The 14,387-nt window shown below is 41.1% G+C and overlaps 1 pseudogene; it reads right to left on the bottom strand.

Annotated features, from left to right (window-relative positions):
* Hspa9-ps2 (heat shock protein family A (Hsp70) member 9, pseudogene 2) lies at positions 8,014-10,979 on the bottom strand (annotated as a pseudogene).

A 14,387-nucleotide genomic window follows, 5' to 3' on the forward strand; every position in this document is an offset into this window, starting at 1 on the left:
GCTAAGCAAAAGAAATCAGTCTCAAAAGAGTACACATTGTATAAATTCTGTTGCCAGAATTTTCTTCTTGGAGATGGACTAGGCAATATCTATTCCCTCCTCATGACTAGTGATAAGCTAAATCTCAATTACATCAATGTTCACTCTGGGGAACCAATGAGTTTATTAGGCTTACTTGCAGAGCATGAGTGAAGGTTTGCAGCCACATTGGAAGGGCTGCACCCAGTACAGGCAATAGCTTCCCCATTGCTGTACAAATGGAGTACCATTTCCCACTCAACCCCCTCCTCAACACCCGCAAAAGATACCAAGGCCACATGCCTTATTAGGCATAACAGTGCAGAACTGGTTGGAAGGAGTAATTTGGATACTAAAATGAGTGTCCAATGACCCTTCTTGTCTTCTTCTATAAAGGAATGTCAATAGTCAACAGGCCGGGTTTCTATTGCTGTAAAGAGATACCATGACCACTGCAACTCTTATAAAAGAAAATATTTATTTGGGGCTGGCTTACAGATCCAAAGGTTTAGACCATTCTTGACATAGCAGGAAGCATGGTAGTGCATAAGCAGACAGGTGCTGGAGAAGGATCCAAGAGTTCTACATCTGGATTGTCAGGCAGCAAGAAGAGTGAGAGACACTGGGCCTGGCCTAAGCATTTGAAACCTCAAAGCCCACCCCTAGGGCCACACTTGTTCCAACAAGGCCACATCTACTCCAACAAGGCCAAACCTCTTAATATTGTCATTTCCTGGTGACCAAGCATTCACATATATGAGGCTATGGGGGCCATTCCTATTTAAACCATCACACAAGCCATAAGAGAATTGAGAAAGCCAGCTATCCCAGTAATCTTCCTGTCAAGGCAGAAGTACCCAAGTTCCTCTGTGTTATTATTGAATAGATTTGACTTTCATTATCAAAGTTATATTACAGGGGCTGAGGAGATGGTTCAACATGTAAGAGTGGTTGTTGTAGATGGATGAAGACCTGAGTTCAAATGTCTAGAACCCACATTTAACAAACAATCTGGGTGTGGCATATATGCACCTGGAATCCCAGAACCTTGGGGGAGGGAATGGAGAGAGGAGGATCACTAGGGCATCACTCAGACTCACTAAGAGACCCTGTGTCAAGGGAACAAAGCGGAGAGTGATAGAAACGGCCATCCTTTGGCTTCCATATGAATGTATAGGCACACCTATATACATATATGTTCGTCTATCACACACAGATACTCTATACTTAAATACATATATGCACACATACAAAAAGTTAAATCTTGAGCTGGAGTGCATTTGGAGCATTGATTTTTCTGTATTCATGCCTGCCAGCAGGAAGAAGAGAAGGGTGCACCTCTTCATGTTAAAGACACTGGGAATTTCCATGTACAAGTTCTCTCATTACAGCTAGTCCCGGGTACCCCATCACACCAGAAAAGCATTCAAATACATGTACACTGTTGTTTAAACCAATTAGCCAAATCTTATTAACTGGAAAGCTGCTTAATGTACTAACTTAAACATGTGGGCACATTTATCATACCATCCATCATATCAAAACAAGAAATTGAGGATTCTATTATTACAAAAGAGAACTGGACTATACCCAGCCATGCCTTGTATTCTGTTTATCAACTACTTTCCTGAATATCTTTGTCTCTTTGTCCTCTTTTTAAAATTATTTTTTCCTTTGTGTGTTTATGTATATTTGATGTATAGGGGCACATGTGTATGGATACAAATGTAGTGTCCATGAATGTGGATGACAGAGGTTAATGTTGAGTTAATTAATCACTATTAATCCTCAATTAATATTTACTTTTACCCTAGCCCTAACCCTAGCCAGTTTGCCCCAGGAATATTTTAGCTCTGCCTCCTGAACTCTGGGATCGTACGTGGTCACCATGCCTGTAAGCTTTTATATAGGTTCTGAGGACCAGAACCCCAGTCTTCCTCGCAGTACTATATGATAGGATTGCAAGTGTGCACTTTCACGTTCAGTTCAACTTCTGCGTTTTTGACTCAGCTATTTACAGAAATGTACTCAAGGTAATATGTACATTCTGTGATTTCTAGTACATGTATTACTTTAACTGATATAGTTTTGATCATTAAAGTGATCCTTAGAATGATATTTATGAAAACTTAAAGCATTTTTCTCAGATCAAGAGAATCAAGGCTGACCACTGGACAGATTCAAAGGGAGTAATAGATAATAGCCTGATTTTTTTCCATTTTTTTAAAATTAAAGATGTTCTTTATCTACATTTCTTTTTTTTTTAAATCTTTATTAACTTGAGTATTTCTTATTTACATTTCAATTGTTATTCCCTTTCCTGGTTTCCAGGACAACATATAGATGTTCCCCTCCCCATCCTCCCCCCATTACCGCCCTACCCCCAACAATCATGTTCACGGGGGGGGGTTCAGTCTTGGCAGAACCAAGGGCTTCCCCTTCCACTGGTGCCCTTACTAGGCTATTCATTGCTACCTATGAGGTTGGAGCCCAGGGTCAGTCCTTGTATAGTCTTTGGGTAGTGGCTTAGCCCCTGGAAGTTCTGGTTGCTTGGCATTGTTGTTCATATGGGGTCTCAAGCCCCTTCAAACTCTTCCAGTCCTTTCTCTGATTCCTTCAATGGTGGTCCCATTCTCAGTTCAGTGGTTTGCTGCTGGCATTCGCCTATGTATTTGCTGTATTCTGGCTGTGTCTCTCAGGAGAGATCTACATCCGGTTCCTGTCGGCCTGCACTTCTTTGCTTCATCCATCTTATCTAGTTTTGTGGCTGTATATGTATGGGCCACATGTGGGACAGGCTCTGAATGGGTGTTCCTTCTGCCTCTGTTTTAAACTTTGCCTCCCTATTCCCTGCCAAGGGTATTCTTGTTCCCCCTTTTCTTTTCTTTCTTTTTTTTTTTTTTATTAACTTGAGTATTTCTTATATACATTTCGAGTGTTATGCCCTTTCCCGGTATCCGGGCAAACATCCCCCTCCCCCCTCCCCTTCCTTATGGGTGTTCCCCTCCCAACCCTCCCCCCATTGCCGCCCTCCCCCCAACAGTCTAGTTCACTGGGGGTTCAGTCTTAGCAGGACCCAGGGCTTCCCCTTCCACTGGTGCTCTTACTAGGATATTCATTGCTACCTATGAGGTCAGAGTCCAGGGTCAGTCCATGTATAGTCTTTAGGTAGTGGCTTAGTCCCTGGAAGCTCTGGTTGCTTGGCATTGTTGTACATATGGGGTCTCGAGCCCCTTCAAGCTCTTCCAGTTCTTTCTCTGATTCCTTCAACGGGGGTCCTATTCTCAGTTCAGTGGTTTGCTGCTGGCATTCGCCTCTGTATATGCTGTATTCTGGCTGTGTCTCTCAGGAGAGATCTACATCCGGCTCCTGTCGGTCTGCACTTCTTTGCTTCATCCATCTTGTCTAATTGGATGGCTGTATATGTATGGGCCACACGTGGGGCAGGCTCTGAATGGGTGTTCCTTCAGTCTCTGTTTTAATCTTTGCCTCTCTCTTCCCTGCCAAGGGTATTCTTGTTCCCCTTTTAAAGAAGGAGTGAAGCATTCACATTTTGATCATCCGTCTTGAGTTTCATTTGTTCTAGGCATCTAGGGTAATTCAAGCATTTGGGCTAATAGCCACTTATCAATGAGTGCATACCATGTATGTCTTTCTGTGATTGGGTTAGCTCACTCAGGATGATGTTTTCCAGTTCCAACCATTTGCCTACGAATTTCATAAAGTCGTTGTTTTTGATAGCTGAGTAATATTCCATTGTGTAGATGTACCACATTTTCTGTATCCATTCCTCTGTTGAAGGGCATCTGGGTTCTTTCCAGCTTCTGGCTATTATAAATAAGGCTGCAATGAACATAGTGGAGCACGTGTCTTTTTTATATGTTGGGGCATCTTTTGGGTATATGCCCAAGAGAGGTATAGCTGGATCCTCAGGCAGTTCAATGTCCAATTTTCTGAGGATCCTCCAGACTGATTTCCAGAATGGTTGTACCAGTTTGCAATCCCACCAACAATGGAGGAGTGTTCCTCTTTCTCCACACCCTTGCCAGCATTTGCTGTCACCTGAGTTTTTGATCTTAGCCATTCTCACTGGTGTGAGGTGAAATCTCAGGGTTGTTTTGATTTGCATTTCCCTTATGATTAAATATGTTGAATATTTCTTTAGGTGTTTCTCAGTCATTCGGCATTCCTCAGCTGTGAATTCTTTGTTTAGCTCTGAACTCCATTTTTTAATAGGGTTATTTGTCTCCCTGTGGTCTAACTTCTTGAGTTCTTTGTATATTTTGGATATAAGCCCTCTATCTGTTGTAGGATTGGTAAAGATCTTTTCCCAATCTGTTGGTTGTCATTTTGTCCTAACCACAGTGTCCTTTGCCTTACAGAAGCTTTGCAGTTTTATGAGATCCCATTTGTCGATTCTTGATCTTAAAGCATAATCCATTGGTGTTTTGTTCAGGAAATTTTCTCCAGTGCCCATGTGTTCGAGATTCTTCCCCACTTTTTCTTCTATTAGTTTGAGTGTATCTGGTTTGGAGGTCCTTGATCCACTTGGACTTAAGCTTTATACAGGGTGATAAGCATGGATCGATCTGCATTCTTCTACATGTTGACCTCCAGTTGAACCAGCACCATTTGCTGAAAAGGCTATCTTTTTTCCATTGGATGGTTTTGGCTCCTTTGTCAAAAATCAAGTGACCATAGGTGTGTGGGTTCATTTCTGGATCTTCAATTCTATTCCACTGGTCTATCTGTCTGTCTCTGTACCAATACCATGCAGCTTTTTATCACTATTGCTCTGTAATACTGCTTGAGTTCAGGGATAGTGATCCCCCCAATAGTCCTTTTATTGTTGAGGATAGTTTTAGCTATCCTGGGTTTTTTGTTATTCCAGATGAATTTGCAAATTGTTCTGTCTGACTCTTTGAAGAATTGGATTGGTATTTTGATGGGGATTGCATTGAATCTGTAGATCGCTTTTGGTAAAATGGCCCTTTTTACTATATTAATCCTGCCAATCCATGAGCATGGGAGATCTTTCCATCTTCTTAGATCTTCTTCAATTTCTTTCTTCAGGGATTTGACATTCTTATCATACATATTTTTCACTTGCTTAGGCAGAGTCACATCAAAGTATTTTATGTTATTTGTGACTATTGTGAAGAGTGTCGTTTCCCTAATTTCTTTCTCAGCCTATTTATCCTTTGAGTAGAGGAAGGCTACTGATTTGTTTGAGTTAATTTTATATCCAGCCACTATGCTGAAGTTGTTTATCAGTTTTAGGAGTTCTCTGGTGGAATTTGGGGGGTGGGGTCACTGAAGTATACTAGCATATCTGCAAATAGTGATATTTTGAGTTCTTCCTTTCCAATCCATATCCCTTTGACCTCCTTTGGTTGTTTGATTGCTGTGGCTAGGACTTCAAGTACTATATTGAATAGGTAGGGAGAAAGTTGGCAGCCTTGTTTAGTCCCTGATAAAGTTTCTCTCCATTTATTTTGATGTTGTCTCCTGGTTTGCTATATATTGCTTTTATTATGTGTAGGTATGGTCCTTGAATTCCTGATCTTTCTAAGACTTTTATTATGAAGGGGTGTTGAATTTTGTCAAATGCTTTCTCAGCTTCTAATGATATGATCATGTGGGTTTTTTTCCTTTGAGTTTGTTTATATAGTGGATTACATTGATGGATTTCTGTATATTGAACTTCCCTGCCTCTCTGGGATGAAGCCTACTTGATCATGATGGATGATCATTTTGATGTGTTCTTGGATTCAGTTTGTGAGAATTTTATCGAGTAATTTTGTATCAATATTCATAAGGGAAATTGGTCTGAAGTTCTCTCTCTTTGTTGGGTCTTTGTGTGGTTTACATATATGTGCAATTGTGGCTTCATAGAATGAATTGCGTAGTGTTCCCTCTGTTTCTATTTTGTGGAATAATTTAAAGAGTATTGATATCTGGTCTTCTCTGAAGGTCTGATAGAATCTTGCACTTGGCCCTGGGCTTCTTTTTGTTGGGAAACTTTTAATGACTGCTTCAAATAGAAATACTTTAGGGGTTATGGTACTGTTTAGATGGTTTATCTGATCCTAATTTAACTTTGGTACCTGTTACCTGTCTAGAAAATTGTTCATTTCATCCACATTTTCCAGTTTTGTTGAATATAGGCTTTTGTAGTAGGATATGATAAGTTTTTTTTTTTTTCGGAGCTGGGGACCGAACCCAGGGCCTTGCGCTCGCTAGGCAAGCGCTCTACCGCTGAGCTAAATCCCCAACCCGATAAGTTTTTTTAATTTTCTCAGTTTCTGTTGTTATATCTCTTTCATTTTTTATTTTGTTCATTTGGATACTGTTTTTAGTTAGTCTGGCTAAGGATTTATCTATCTTGCTGATTTTCTTAAAGAACCAATTGATTCTTTGTGTAGTTCTTTTTGTTTCTATTTGGATGATTTCAGCCCTGAGTTTGATTATTTCCTGCTGTCTACTCCTCTTGGGTGTATTTGCTTCTTTTTGTTCTAGATCTTTCAGTTGTGCTAGTATATGCTCTTTCCAGTTTCTTTTTGGAGACACTCTGAACTATGAGTTTGCCTCTTAGCATTGCTTTCATTGTGTCCCATAAGTTTTGGTATGTTTTGTTTTCATTTTCATTAAATTCTACAAAGTCTTTAGTTTCTTTATTTCTTCCTTGACCAAGTAATCATTGAGTAGAGCATTGTTCAGCTTCTGCGTGTATGTGGGCTTTTTATAATTTTTGCTGTTACTGAAGACAAATCTTAGTTCATGGTTATCTGATAGGATGCAAGCGGTTATTTCAATCTTCTTGTGTCTAATATATATATATATACATATACATATACATATATATATATGTTGTTGTTGTAGGATGAAATGTTCTTTAGATATCTGTTAAATCCATTTGGCTCATAACTTCTGTTAGTTTCACTGTGTTTCTGTTTAATTTCTGTTTCCATGATCTGTCCATTGATGAAAGTGGGGTGATGAAGTCTCCCACTATTATTGTGGCAGGTGCAATGTGTACTTTGAACTTTAGTAGTTTCTTTTATGAATGTGGGTGCCCTTGCATTTGGAGCAGATATTCATGATTGAGAGTTCATCTTGGTAGATTTTCCTTTGACTAGTATAATCTTTCCTTATCTTTTTTGATAATGTTTGGTTGAAAGTTGATTTTATTTGATATTAGAATGGTTATGCCATCTTGTTTCTTGGGACCTTTTGCTTAGAAAATTGTTTTCCAGCCTTTTACTCTGAAGTAGTGTTTGTCTTTGTCACTGAGATGCATTTGCTCTATGCAGCAAAATGCTTGGTCCTATTTACATATTCAGTCAGTCTATGTCTTTTTATTGGGGGAATTGAGTCCATTGATGTTAAGAGATATTAAGGAAAAGTGATTGTTGCTTCCTGTTTTTTGTTTTGTTTTGTTTTGTTTTTTGTTTTTTCTTTTTGCTTTTTTTTGTTTTTGGTTTTTGTTTATTTGGTTGGTTTTTTTGTTTTTGTTTTTGTTTTGTTTTGTTTGTTTTTTTTGGTTAGAGGTAGAATTATGTTTATGTGGCTATGTTTTTTGGGCTTGTTGAAAGAAGATTACTTTCTTGATTTTTCAAGGGTGTACTTTCCCTCTTTGTGTTGGAGTTTTCCATTTATTATCCTTTGTAGGGCTGGATTTGTGTGAAGATATTGTATAAATTTGGTTTTGTCACCGACTATCTTGGTTTCTTCATCTATGTTAATTGAGAGTTTTGCTGGGTATAGTAGCCTGGACTGGCATTTGTGTTCTCTTAGGGTCTGTATGACATCTGCCCAGAATTTTCTGGCTTTCATAGTATCTGTTGAGAAGTCTGGTGTAATTCTGATAGGTCTGTCTTTATATGTTACTTGGCCTTTTTCCCTTACTGCTTTTAATATTCTTTCTTTGTTTTGTGCATTGGTGTTTCAATTATTATGTGATGGAAGGAGTTTCTTTTCTGGTCCAGTCTATTTGGAGTGTTGTAGACTTCTTGTATTTCATGATTATCTCTTTCTTTAGGTTAGGGAAGTTTTCTTCTATAATTTTTTTGAAGATATTTACTGGCCATTTTTTGGCTTTCAGAATTTTATAAAAAAAAATCCAGAGTGGATGAAAAAGGAACAACCATCAAGAATATAGATGCCAGACATTGGCCAACCAAGAAGGTAGCTAAAGAAGTATGCCTTAGGCCCATGAGAGGCTTGTATCATTCTCAATATATCACTTTAAGTTATGGCTAACACAGCTGTTATCCATTGACCTAGCTTTTGTACCTATAAACTATGGCACAGGGAGCTTAGTCTTGCAAGGCATCAGTTGAAGGAACAAATGTACACAAGTACAGGTCATTCTTTATAGAAGTGCTTTTGGTCAACAAGCATCTGCATATGATCTCAACTCAAGGTTCATGACAGATTACCTCTACTACATGTGAAATGGGCTTCCCATCTTGAAAACACAGCTACTTCAGCACAAACCAGATTTCCCTTAATAATGATTAGTATACAGCCCCATCCCACCCCTTTACATGCAGCTGAAAACAACAGGCTAGTTACAGAACAGTGTGAACCTGCTATTGCTGACTTTATTACCCATTAAATGAGTTAGCAATTGTCACTAAATTTATATATTAAGGAAATTATATATAGAATACTGCAAAAATACAGTAAAAGACTGAAGTTTGCCCCCTTTCTGCTCAGGAAGTCCCTTTATTCCCAAGCTTCATAGTATGTCATCTTGGCTCCACAATGCTCTGACACTATTACTGTTTCTCTTCCTTCTGATCTTCCTTCTGTTCCCCAGTACCAGAACTTCCAGAACCTTCCTGTTCAGATGCCATCTTTTTATATGCCATTTCGAAGAGTTTTAATGATGCCTGATGAAGGGAAGATACTGCCTGTCTAATGTTTTCTGTTTCACTGTCCTTTCGAGCAAGGAGTGCTCTCGTTTTGGAAATCTCTTCCTTTAGCTTGCTGCACTCATCAGCAGGTGACTGGTCCTTGAATTCTTCCATTTTGGTTTCTGTGTCATGAATAATTCCTTCAGCCATATTAACTGTTTCAACACGTTCCTTCTTTCTCCCATCTTCCTCAGCATACTTCTCTGCATTTTAAACCATATTTTCAATATCATCTTTGCTTAATCCACAAGAAGACTGGATTACAATCTGTTGCTCACATCCTGTCCCTTTATCTTTGGCAGAAATGTGCAAGATCCCATAGGCATCAATGTAAAATGTAATTTCAATCTGAGGCACTCCACGAGGGGCTGGGGGAATTCCAATCAAAGTGAACTGTCCTAGAAGTTTGTTGTCTCTGGCCATCTCTCGTTCCCCCTGACACACTTTAATCTCAACTTGAATTTGTCCATCAGCAGTGGTAGAAAACACCTGGCTCTTTTTGGTTGGAATAGTGGTGTTCTATTAATAAGCTTGGTAAAGACACCTCCCAGTGTCTCAATACCTAGAGAGAGGGGAGTGACATCCAAGAGTAGCACATCTGTAACATTACCAGCCAATATACCTCCCCGAATGGCAGCTCCGATGGCTACAGCCTCATCAGGATTAACAGCTTTACTTGGGGCTCTGCCAAAAAGATCTTGCACAGTCTGCTGAACCTTGGGCATCCTCATCATGCCACCACCAGAATCACTTCTCCTATGTCACTCTTGCTGACTTCTGCATCCTGCATAGCTTTCTGACATGGAGCAATAGTTTTCTTGATTATATCTGTGACAGCGCCATCAAACTGAGCTCGTCAGCTTCATATTCAAATGCTTTGGTCCAGAAGCATTCATTATAAGGTATGGTAAGTTGATGTCAGTCTGTACAGATGAGGAGAGTTCAGCAGCTTCCGAACCCTCTGAAGTGCCATATTGTCTTTGGTCAAATCAACCCCTGTCTCCCTCTTGAACTCCTTGACAATGTGCCATAACAAAGCTTGGTCAAAGTCTTCACCTCCTAAGGAAGTGTCCCCATTGGTATATTTCACCTCAAACACTCCTTTCTGAATTTCCAGGATACAAGTGTCAAAGGTTCCACCACCTAAATCATACACAGCAATGACTTTATCTTCAGATTTGTCCAGACCATAAGCCAGAGCCGCAGCTGTAGGCTCGTTGATCACTCGAGGCACATTCAGCCCAGATATCTGGCCAGCATCCTTAGTGGCCTGTCGCTGTGAGTCATTGAAATAAGCAGGGACTGTGATTTTTTGTTGTATGGCCCACGTAATTTTCTGCAGTCTCTCTCATCTTCATCAACACAAATGCTCCAATCTGCCTCGGAGAATAGAGTTTTCCATGAGCCTCAACCCAGGCATCACCATTGGAGGCACGGACAATTTTAAAGGGAACATTCTTAGTGTCTTTCTGTACTTCAGGGTCATCGTATTGCCGTCCAATAAGATGCTTGTAGCATAGAAGGTATTGTTTGGGTTGGTGACAGCTTGACGTTTTGATGGCATACCAACAAATTGCTCCCTATCTCCTGTAAAGGCAACCACAGAAGGGGTAGTTCTGGCACCTTCAGCGTTCTCTAGGACCTTGGTTTGTTTGCCCTCCATAACAGTCACACAGGAGTTAGCAGTACCCAAACCAATACCGACAACTGCACCCTTGACTGCTTCTGATGCATAATCCCTTCCTGAAACAAATCTAAAAGCCTCATGACTAAGGCCATTCCAGCCATCCTGGTGACGGGTGGTGACGGGACTCCAGGATGCTGTGGTGCCCACGAGATGCGTGGCCACGACTCTGCTGGCGCCCATCATGGTGGCTGGACAGAGAGGTACAAGGGCGAGAACAAACACCCCACAGGCCTGGAGCTGCGTGCATGGTGGTCATTTACTGGCTTTCTAAGTTGGGAATCTTTGCTCTCTTCTATACCTATTATCCTTAGGTTTGGTCTTCTCATTGTGTCCTGGATTTTCTAGATGTTTTGGGTTAGGATTTTTTTGCATTTTACATTTTCTTTGACTGTCGTGTCCATGTTTTCTATGGTCTCTTCTGCCCCTGAGATTCTCTCTTCTATCTCTTGTATTGTGTAGGTGATACCTGCATCTATGACTCCTGATCTCTTTCCTAATTTTTCTATTTCCAGGGTTGTCTCCCTTTGTAAATTTTTTTTATTGTTTCTATTTCTTTTTTTAAATCCTGGATGGTTTTGTTCAATTCCTTCACCTGTTTGGTTGTGTTTTCTTGTAAATCTTTAAGGGATTTTTGTGTTTCCTCTTTAAAGGCTTCTACCTCTTTACCTGTGTTGTCCCTGTTGTCCTGTATTTCTTTAAGGGAGTTATTTATGTCCTTCCTAAAGTCCTCTATCATCATCAAGAGATGTGATTTTTAAATCCAAATCTTGCATTTCTGGTGTGATGGGGTATCCAGGACTAGCTGTAATGGGAGAACTGTGTTCTGATGATGCCAAGTAGCCTTGGTTTCTGTTGCTTATGTTTTTGTGCTTGCCTCTTGATATCTGGTTATCTCTAGGGCCTGTCCTAGCTGTCTCTGACTGGAGCCTCTCCCTCTTGTGATCCTTGTTGTGTCAGAACTACTCAGAGTCCAGCTGTCTCTGTTCTTATGATTCTGGGATTCTGTCATCCTATGTTTCTGGGATCCTGTGTTTCTGGGTGTATCAGAGCTCCTCGGAGTCCAGCTGCCTCCTCTGGGATCCTAAAATCCTGGTGTGACCAAGCTCCTGAGATTCTGTTGTGTCAGAGTTCGTGGGAGTCAAGCTTTCTTAGTGTGTTGCAGGAATGGGTGGGGAACCAGAGCCCTGGGTTTGCTCCAGGCACAGCTGCAAGCTGGAAGGAACCTGTGACTCTGGCTGGTGGGGTTTGGATTTCCCTGGTTTTTGTGGGGGCTTCAGTTTCTCTGGGTGTTGGGAAAGATGTTGTGGCCTCAACTGTGATCTTTAGCGTGTCAGAGCTCCAGTGTTCCTGGTTGTGTCTGATCTCCTGGGAGTTCAGTTTCCTCTGTGATCCTGTGATCCTGTGATCCTGGGCATTTCAGAGCACCTCTTCATCCTGGTCCGGTTAGAGCGCCTGGGAGTCTGGCTTCCTCTGGGTGTTGTGGGACTGGGTGTGGAGCCAGCACCCAAGGTCTGCTCAGGGCACTGGTTCAGACTGGAAGGAACCTGTGCCACTGGCTGGGTGTGGGTTACTGCATCCCTGGGTCCTGGGGGACCCAGTTACTTTAGGTGTTGGGGTGGGTGTTAGGGCAGATATTGTGGCCTCTCCTGTGATCCTGGGTGTTTCAGAGCACCTGGGAGTCAGGTTCCCTCTGGGTGTTGTGGGAGTGGGTGTGGAGCCAGCGCCAAAGTTTGTTCAGGGTACTGGTTCAGCCTGATTTTTTTTTTTTTAAAGAGTAATGTTATATTGTGTACTGACGTGGTCTATAAATTCTTTTTTATTGTTGTTATTAGTTTTCAGCAAAAATAGGATAGGTTTATTATAGAAGAATTAATGAGATACGAGACTGTATATGTAGATGAGAACTTTGAATTGTTGGTAGTAGCACTGCATGCCCATAATTACTACCTCAGTGTGGGCTGCATAGTGAGTGAGTTCTAGGCCAACTTGAGCAAGACCCCACCTCAAAAACAAAACAACCAACCAATCAACTAACCAACCGAAAACAGAAAAGTTGGAGGCTACAGAGACTGCTCAGCAGTTAAGAGCATTTGTTGTTTTTGCAGAGGATCTGGGTTTGGTTCCTATCATCCATGTGGTTCACAATCATCCCAAACTCCAGTTCTAGGGTATTCAGCACCCTCTTATGACTTCTGCTGGTATCAGGCACTCACACAGTGTACAAATACATGCAGGCAGAGCACTCATACACATAAAAAATAAATGTTTAAAAACAAAACTAATTTACACATGGCTTCTGTATGGCACAGAAATCCAATTGTGACATTGTGACAAGAAAGTGGTTTTTGTTTATTTGTTTTTATGTTTTTTAACGAACTGCTGAGAAAGACATGGCATAGAAACAGAACCTGACAGAATAATTTTGGAAATACGTGGAAACATACAAGAACCTTTTGCTAGGCATTGGTGTCACACACCTGTAATTCTAGCACTCGGGAGACAGAGGCAGGTAGATCTCTGAGTTTGAGGCCAGCCTGCTCTACACAGCAAGTCCAAGGATCACCAGGAATACACAGAGAAAACATGTCTTGAAAAAAAGAGAAAAAGAAAACAAAATGAGAAGGGGGGAGGGGAGGGGAGGGGAGAACCCTTTTATGTTCTCTGTGGCTGCAGCAGCAGCAAGCTTAAGGACATCTGAAATGTTGGAAACACAGCCAGATGCTCTTTGGCAAAATCATTATGAGATTATATTGAAGTTCTTTTGACAAGTGCCACCCAGAGGAAGAAGTTGAGGGGTGGAATGGCTGAAGGAGTGGTTCAAAGCACATGGAAAGAGACTTTGCTTGAGACAGGAACATAGCACTGCTAGATCTGAGTCCCTGGAGTAGTTTTCCCTTCCACGAAGTCATAGTTGAGGCAGCTGGGCCTGTCCTTTGTTCTCAAGAGGGATATCGTGACCCTGCTATCCGACTAAAAAGTATGCAAGTAGGACGATGCAGACCCCGGAATAGGCCCATGTCCCCTAACGCCTTTTGGGTATGAGGTAACTTATTCAAAGTGACCATCAAATACATACAGGATATACAGTTAGATAAATCATGACCTGCCACAGAGTGCAAATGAGTCTAGAGAAGAGTCAAAAGAGGATGGTGATGACTGACTTGGAGACTTAAGGCTGAGGTCTACCTATTTATTTGGTCTCTTCACTGAACCATACAGAACTGCTCCCACCCCTCTCTAGGCAGCAGTTATGCACTTTGCTGCATACGAAGACAAGAGAGTGTGGTGGGAAATGACTGCTTCTATAAATAATAAAATTTTGTTTATAGTATGTGTTCCTGTATCCAGCAAGAGAAGAAAAAAAATTTTGGTGAGATTTACAGGCAAAATAAACAAGATAGAGAATTACAATTCCATATGTATAACTTTATCATACTGTGCCCCATAAATATGTGCAATTAATATATGTTGATAAAAAAATAAAACAAAAAGGCAATCCTAACATACACTGAGTCCTTGAAGAATATAGTACCTTTCTAGTAGTGTCATGATTTGAGTATGATTGGCCCGGAGAGTGCAACTATTTGGAGGTGTGGCCTTGTTGGAGTAGGTGTGTCACTGTGGGTGTGAGCTTAAGACCCTCACCCTCACTGCCTAGAAGTCAGTCTTCCACTAACAGCCTTCAGATGAAGATGTAGAACTCTCAGCTCCTCCTGTACCATGTCTGCCTGGATGCTGCCATGCTTCCCCACCCCATGATA

The sequence above is a fragment of the Rattus norvegicus genome, chromosome 4 (genome assembly GCF_036323735.1).
Source record: "Rattus norvegicus strain BN/NHsdMcwi chromosome 4, GRCr8, whole genome shotgun sequence".
Taxonomy (NCBI): Eukaryota; Metazoa; Chordata; class Mammalia; order Rodentia; family Muridae; genus Rattus; species Rattus norvegicus.